The sequence below is a fragment of the Cariama cristata genome, unplaced genomic scaffold (assembly GCF_000690535.1).
Source record: "Cariama cristata isolate BGI_N322 unplaced genomic scaffold, ASM69053v1 scaffold2727, whole genome shotgun sequence".
NCBI lineage: Eukaryota > Metazoa > Chordata > Aves > Cariamiformes > Cariamidae > Cariama > Cariama cristata.
Window position 1 is genome coordinate 66880 of NW_009625910.1, and position 8721 is coordinate 75600.

Sequence of the window (8721 nt, forward strand, 5' to 3'; positions counted from 1 at the left end):
TTTGAAGCAACAGATAAGACATAAAACAAGTGGCAGGCAATTTAACCTTCCCCAGCAGACAAATATTGTTTATCTTATCACGTAAATTATGAAAATAGGCCTAGAGGATTTGGCACAGGAAACCCAACACACAATAGGTTAAATAAAGCTTTAGGAGAAAATACCAAGCAGCCTATCATTAAGACAAAGTGGTGAAGGGTTGGACGACATGTATTTGAACTACCAGTGTCCATTCTGAGACTGACTAACAGCAGCTTTATAATCATTTATTGCTGTCTTACTCTGACGTTAACTGGTAAAACACAGAAACCTGAACTCCTGAAATTTCCTGAAATCCTGATTTTTTTTAATTTTGGCACTTGACATGTCTTTCTTTGAATAAGGGATGTGTGAATTAATTAATTGTGAGCATTTTTCAAACTCTCTGACACCACTAGTTTGAACAAAGTGTTACTGGTTTCTAATTACAATCAGAAATACATACAAAAAATAGGACAAGCAAGATATTATGGAAGGAGAAAAAAAATCATTTAGAATGTAATCAGAGCACAGGGGACAGCATATAAAAGGAATATAGGGTAAAATAGGTGGAAAGAAGGAGTGAGAACAATTTCTATGAGAGCAGAACTGAAAAGACATCCGTATCATCCACTTGTGACTGAGTCAGCATATGGCCCTTGATTAAATTCCTAAAATAACACTGACAACACTGTACTTGTTCCTTGCACTGCTATTATGACAAACAGTCCTGGCATGAACTGTGACTATGAGGCCCACCCTCAACCCCAACCTGTCTTAAACAAAGTTACACCTTGCAGGCACTTGACACACTTACATTCTCCACCTTATTTTCAAAATCTGCTGCCTGAACATGTGTAGCCTTACAAAAGGGCAGCTGCAAGCTTCTCAGCTGTGTAGGCAACACCGAATTTTGCCATCTCGTGGGTGAGGAAAGAATCAGGGCAGAAATATCTTCAGGCACCGACTAGGACTGGATGCACCAGCAGCTGGAACACATGGCTACCCAAGACCAGGCAACTCACTCTCTTGCACGGACCTACGTCATTCAATAGGGACAGGGACCAGCTCATCACCACTGTGATTTTGCTGCCTTCATCAGTCTGCTTTCCTTAAACTAGTGCCTACCTTGCTTGAGCCTAAAGAAAGTCCTGCCATGTAGTTGCTCTAAGAGGTGAGGCATAAAGCACTGGCAGTTGAATGTGTTTTGTACTAGCTTTAGCAAACATCATCTCAGAGCAAAAAGTCTCCAAGGCCATTCTGAGACTTTCACATGCAAGAAAATCCCCTGTAGCCAAAGCCAGAGGGCTGGAGGGAAAAAGGGAAAGACATGCCTTCAAGGCAGGGCCTATGCTCACCAACTGAGGGGTAACCCTAAGCTTCAGTAAATACAATGATGTTCCCTTCTACTGTTGTGAGAGTCCCGCAGGACAGTGGCTCTGTCTTGCGGGATTGCTGCAGCAGCCTGACTGCAACAGGCAGCCATGAAGAAGCAGTTCTTGATGCAGAGGTAGACTGACAGGTAAAATGTTCCCTCCATATACGTTAGAGCACAGCGACCAGCTGAGGTGCCCAAGAAGCTGTTATAATGTTATCAGCCGGCGTACCACACTGGGCATGTAGAGATTTGAAACCACAGACGGCTAGCTTCGCTTCCTGCCAGACATTTGTTTTGCAATACAACGAATGAGACCAGGCCTTTGCATTGCAAATGTCGTATTTCATGAATCTCAGAACACGAAAGCAATTTTGTTGATTTTTTTTTTTTTTTTTAAACAGTTTTGGCTAATACTTGCATGTAAGCAGAAAGCATGATGGTCAAATCACATTACCTTAGGGTAGCAGTGAGACAGCAGAGGTCAGAGCAGGGAGGCTACTGCAAAGGGGGTTTTCAGTCATGTGGAGGTGATCCACGCCAAGCTGCAGAGGTGGGCAGGGGTATGACGGACTCTTCCCAAGGCCTCATGTTAGTCTGCAGAAAAATAAAGGCAGGTTGATGAGCGGAAAGCTTCTCCTGGTATCCCTATACCTGTTTAAATATTCCTTATAAAATGCAAAATGGGAAATTGAATCGTCTGTAGTTAACACAGTCTCACTGCTCCCATACATGCTAGGGTTTTGATGTGGTACTGACTTAGAGGAAACCATTGCCATAAACTCATTTCACAGATGACTAAACAAAGAGGAGATTATCATCATTTCATTTGATGTTGGTAATTAAAGGTTTTGAAAAATAAAATGAAAGACAACCCTCCCTTGCAGTTTGGAGACGGAGTAAAAGCATGTATAGTTTTACAATGTATGTACTTAAAACGGCAAGACTTCAACTCCTAAGCCTTTATTTCATGTATAATTTATGTAGCTATACCGTACTGTGGGTTTTTTGGTATAGCTACTGTTTGGGCAGAGAGGTCTTTAAATGTAGTAAAGCAAAAGAAAACAAAACGGACCATGTGCAAAATTCACAGTCTATACTGTCTTAACCCTTTGGTCCTGTGCCCTCCCCGCTGCAATTTAATCTGATGCTATCAATTTTTATCTGAAAGGGGCAGCAATTAATTTTTTTTAACAGCAGTTGACACAAGCACATCCAATACAGGACACTGATGGAGCCATCTAAAAAAAGATTCTACATGTTTAGGGGCAGGGGCAGCATGTGAAATGAAAAAGTAATATTTTCCGCTTTTCCACAGTTTGTAAATGGTCTAAGCAATTATTCTATGTATTTATTTCATTAAAAGGAGAGTCATTTTGTTTGGACTTCTTTGCTGTGATCCCACTTACTATTGCTGTCTCTGAAACTCCACAGACACTGCATTTCTTTTACTGACTGGACATTTCTGAAATAGTACCACTATCAGGTAGATCAGATTGTTGGCAAAAGCGTTGGCACCAAAGAGACTCAACAAATAAATTTCATCACACTGACCCTGTACTAAACAGCAACTTTATGTGGATAACCTCATGGGAATGGAAGTTGAGAAAGAGCTATTTCAAGGCCGCCAATAACTTAATCTCTGTTCAGTTCATAATGCAAAGCCATTTCTGTTTCCTTTGCTCACAGTGCTAAAGAGTTTTTGGGATACTGTAATCCTCATAAGGTGGGAAGGGCAATGTGGGGGGTAGGGGTTTGCAGGAGGGAGAGGAGATCCCACTCAAATTATGCCCCATTTAAAAAAAAAAAAAAAAAAGAAAAATAAATAAAAAGCCAAGTTTTTCATCTTGGAAATTCTCAGCCTCAGTTACGTGAGTGCAAAAAGTAACTTTTATTTGAAGAACTAACACTCACTTCTTTGTTAAGAAAACTTAGGGCACCACCCAGCAGACATGAAGGCTCCTATGTTATCAGCAAACTATTTCCTGGGTATATGTTCACCCTTTCCATGCAGCTTGCTTATTTTTTCAACCAAAAAAAAAGAAAGAAAGAAAGAAAAAAAGGCAGTACAAACAAATTCTGTAACACTGCTGAATGATCTGTGTTTTGCTGCAACAACTACTATATTGATGTAATGGAAATTTCATAGGTGTCCAGCTTTGCAGAAACAAAATTGGAAAGGCGCCAAGGGGAACCCTCGTGCAGCCCCGCATGTTCTTTCCAAGGTGAAAGGGCTCCGCGCAGCGCTGCTGCCTGCCACCATCGGAGAACAGGCCGTAAGAGGCAGAGACGACGTGCGCAGCTGAGCAAAATAACTTGGGTGGAAGAACATGAACCCCCGTTCCCCCGTTAATGGTTAACCTAACCCCCTACCCACAAACATAACACCAGTTACTCCACAAATTTAACATTGCAAGCTCGAGTTCTGTGGAGGAATAAGCTCCAGTGGTTATGCTCTCTGTCCATTTGCCATTCCTCTCAGTTTTCAACCCATATGCTGGTCTGAACTATGTTTGGCAGGGGTCGGGGAAGGTGGGATTCACAAAGATACGGGATTCCCATAAATGTCCAGAAAGCCAAGGATGGAAGGAGAGCAGGAGGAGAGTCCGGTCAGGCCTCCACAGCAGGGTCACCCACAGCAATTCCCAGCAGCTCTTTCCTGCATGCCCCTGCACCCGCTACTCATCAACCAGAGGACCCTGCAGCACTCGCTGCCTCGCACCCTACTGGGAATCATGCAAGGATGTTGAAGGGGAAGGAAAGGGGGATACAGAGGGGTCAGCTCTGGGGTGTGTGCCAAGGAAATTGGACATACTGTGGGACAGCCCATCAGGAAAACAGGGGAAGGGAGCCAGACTATTGCTGCGGGCAGCTAGGGCAAAACATAGCTGTCCTTAGTGCAACAGTTTATGGAACAAATTGCCCCCTTGCAGGATCCCCCTTCTCCCCCAAGGAACATCTTTGTATCATCAGCAGAAATGATGGGAAAGGAAGATGATACAATATCCAAAACCAATAGCAGACATCACATGCAGGAAACCATTCCTTTCTGCAATCCTGGGAGTCACCTCAAGTAACAAACCACACAGTAATACGGCAAAAACTTAAATCCTGAAGAACAGAGATGCTTGGCCCTGTAATAACGCCACGTGTAGCAGGATGGTGCAGGCTTCGCTGCCCAGCGTGGTTGTACAATGCTTGTCAGAGGGCTGCAATGCTCAGGGATCTTCTGCCCCCTCCCCAGCCCCAAAATCATGGATCGTTGTCTCGGAGCATAACCCAGCAGCTTGCAATGAAGTCCCCTCTACACTCCTGCACATGAATCTCATTGTTTCCCAAGCAAGCGAAGTGGAAACCCGGCATCCGCCGGCAGCAAGACACAGCAGTCACCTCTGCCGACTTCGGCTTCAGTGACAGGGCCAAACCTCCGCGGAGGGGTCGGGCCCCAGGCATCAGTGAGCTGTGCAGACCTCTGCGGGCTCACACCTACGGAGCGGCACGAAGAGTAATATTAATACAAAGACCAGGTGGTGCACAACTTTTTCAGTTGTGCTGTTTTGCTTTTGGGGGAAGGGGGAGTATTGAGAAAGATGAAGATGACCCTCTATCCCCCTGCCACTCTGACTAAACCTTCAGTACTAACTTTTCACTTCTTTTAAAATACAATGCACCTTTTCATGAAGCTGCCCTTAGAAATCAGCTGTACCGAATGTCACTGTATATATCAAGATACAATACAGTGTACCGGGGATGCCAGTTTCTATAGGACTGGAAGAAGAGATGAAGTAGTCTTATGAGAGGAAGCTTTTTTTAACTAGAGGTTTAGTTTATGAATTTCACAGATTTAACTAGCAGCAGCCAGCCACGGCCTTGCTATTTCATCAAACCAGAGCTTTAAATACACCTTTGCATTTCACCAAGTTTTGTCCTTGAGAAAGTCAGGTGTCCATGGCTAGCGTATCCAGACATTTCACCAGATACCCAGTCCAAATGCAAGAAAAACAAAGGGCTGTTGTGATGGGATAAATGCTTCCCTCTGCAGCCAGCATTTGCAGTTTCACTCTCTTTGTCTGTCAGTTCATTGCCCTGGTAAGGTGTCTAGCAGCTGACAAACGGAGCCCAAAATTTAAGAGAGCCCGCAAACGCCAAGTTAGCTTTACTTGCGCATTAGTGAAAGAAGAGCCCAGGCATCTTGCCATGGTAAAGTAAAGTAGCAGAACAAAACAAAAACAGAGTTTAAAAGTTTATCTTCTGGAAGACTTTTGCGCTCTCGACAATGCCTTTGTATTTCAGGGCCTTTTAAGCTGGCCTTGTCAGGCTAGAAAGACCTCTGCACAGTGAAGAAAATGCTCTCTCATAAGACCCTGAGATATGATAAGGCCGCAAAGCCCAGGTTTTAAAGAAACAATGACAGCAAAAGACCAAACAAGTGAAAGGACAGAAGATTGGGATCAGAAGATGAGCTATGAAGTAAAATTGCAATGGTTTACATTTTTTAAATATCAGGGAAAACATTCAATTGCAAGAATGATTTTCATGTTTGTTTTTTAGCACCCCCACCTCTCCAAGACAGCTTCGCCCCCCCTTTGGCTACTCTAGGCAAGGATTTTTCCCCTGAACTGTTTACTCTCTCACTCAGTCTTCAGTAAAATGTCAGCAAACAATTGTCATTTGGTATCTGTAAAAGATAATGCAGGTGGAAAGGGTAATGCTGAAATCCAATACCTCCCTGTAAAAACCTACTGTACTATCAACACCAGATAAACTTCCTTTTCTCTGCTAGAAACCTGACCTTGTTAATACACTTACTAGGATAATGGTAAGGGAATACCTATCCAGCTTGTTTGGGTAAGTTATCGGCAGGTCTTCCTCTCAGAAGACAGAAGTTTTCTGGAAAATAAATACCTGACCCAACTTTGCAATGGGACCTTAAGAAAGCTTTTCTCTGGATCTGGAAACGGGTGAGGTTGCAAGACAATTATAAAGGGTCCTGCTCTGAAGTGCTGGGCACAAAGCAGCAATAAGGTCAGTATGGTGTATTCACCTTGAACCAAGTAATTTGAAAGAAATCACCTTCACTTAGCTTTCTCAGCACATTACATACTCAAGCATTCAGTTTGGAAATACATTATCATCAGAACTGCATTTCAGATTCTAGAGCTTTGATGTGAATGTGTTATTTACAAGATGATCTAAGAATAAATGAAGGACTTCCCCCTACTGCTTAAAACCTAGGTAAAATTCAGACCCACTAAAAAGCAAAATACTACTATGCTGTATTTTTGCAGTACATGCTTATATTTCAGTTAACTAGTCAAGTAAACAGTCACCAGCCCTTTTTTTAAAATATGAATCTACAAATCTGCTGAAAAAGAGGTGCTTTGAAGCAAATTTTAGTAATCAAACCCAGCTCATGCAGCTTTTGTTCGTGTAAATACGCTACTCTCACAAATGCAGTATCAATAGCACTTCACAAATATCTCATAAGTAAAGTGTCGGACTAAAATCTAGCAAATTTTTTTTTAAAGTGCCTCTTGGAAGTTTGTTGAGGAAAGAATTGTCTTCAAAAGACCATTTAAAAAAATTTACCTCAATCACGTGAACAGTCATTTTGAAGTCACAGGAACCACCTGCATTAACAAGAAAAGCAGGATTTGGCCCTGAATGACTCAACTAAACTCCATCCTGTCAACCTAAATTCTACATGCAATTCAAGTTGGGCATTGCTGCTGTGTTGTTTCAACAGAGGCTGTTTTACATCTCAGAAACCTCTGGACCACAACAATGTCACTACTAGACAACTTTTGCTTTTTACATGCTTTAGAACTTTTCGGGGGGAAAATTGTTGTAAAAAACCTTTCTTCTTCCTTTTCTTTCTGTTCTAAACTCTAAATTGAATTGGAGTCCCACTAATTTAAGTACAGAACTTTGAGGTATACATCTTAAATATGATAAACAACCAACAGAAAATTAAAGGTCTACTGCTACAACACTGCCAAGCTTGAAACCACATAAGATCATGAATCTTACAGCATCCAGATGCAATCCCCAAACCTGTGTTCTGAAATATAAAACAGCTCCAATAATACTTTCATCTTACAAAAACATATACGTGGGTCAGATTTTAAAGAGCTGGAGTCAGTCTATGCAAAGCCTGGAAGTAATAGACATGTTTGACAAGGAACTTTGACATGACCCTTGATGGAGTTTCCCCTGGCCTGTTCCACTTGCACCGATGTTCTACCTGGTACCTCTTTTCTACCTCCCGGGCATGTTCTTTACATAGTATGACCATACCTGCTTTGCTTTTCTCACTGTTACTCTAGATACCACTTTGAGTAAACGAGGAAGACAACACATCTTAATCAGATTTAACTACAACGCGGTGCAATAACACTCTTCGACAGAGGAGAAACGATAACAAATATTTATCAAGCTCCTACTTTAGTCCCACACCTTTCCCTCACTACCTGTTAGGTACAAGCTCTGTTGGGGATCTCCTGCAAAATCCAGCGAAGGTGATGGAGACAGTACTGCAATATTGACAGTTCTCCCTCCTCTGCCACTGAGACCAAGGGGAAAGCCTGCAGTAAGGAAGACTTACCCTCAGTGGAGGACGATCAGGTTAGGGAGCACTTAAACTGGGCATACATAAGTCCATGGGGCCTGAAAGGCTGCACCCATGAGTGCTGCGGGAGATGGCCAATACCACTGCAAGACCACTCTCAATTGTCTTTTAATAGTCATGGAGACTGCAGAGGTTCCTGAAGACTGGCAAGGAGTAAGCGTCACTCCTGTCTCCAAGAAGGGCAAGAAAGAAGATCCAGGGAACTAACAGCTGGTCAGCCTCACCTCAGTCCCTGGTAAAGTGATGGAGAAAATTCTCCTGGAAAGCGTTTCTGAACACGTGAAAGACGAGAAAGTGATTGGAAGTAGTCAGCATAGGGGGTTTTTTGGGTTTTGTTTTTGTTTTTTTTTTTTTTTAAGGGGAAATCATGCTTGATAAACCTTATAGCCTTCTATAATGAGGTGCCCAGCTTGGTGGATGAGGAAGGAGCATTGGATGTTGCCTACTGGACTTCAGTCAAGCCTTTGATGCTCTCTCTCATAATAAAGCTGATAAAATACAGGTTAGATAAGTAGACAGTGAGGTGGATTAAAAACTGGCTCAACAGTTAGGCCCAGAGGGTTGTGATTAGCAGCACAAATTCCACTTGGAGGCAAGTCACTAGTGGTGTACCCCAGGGGTTGATACGGGGGTCAATATTGTTCAACATCTTCATTAATGACCTGGAGACTGGGACAGAGCGCACCCTCAGCAAGTTCAC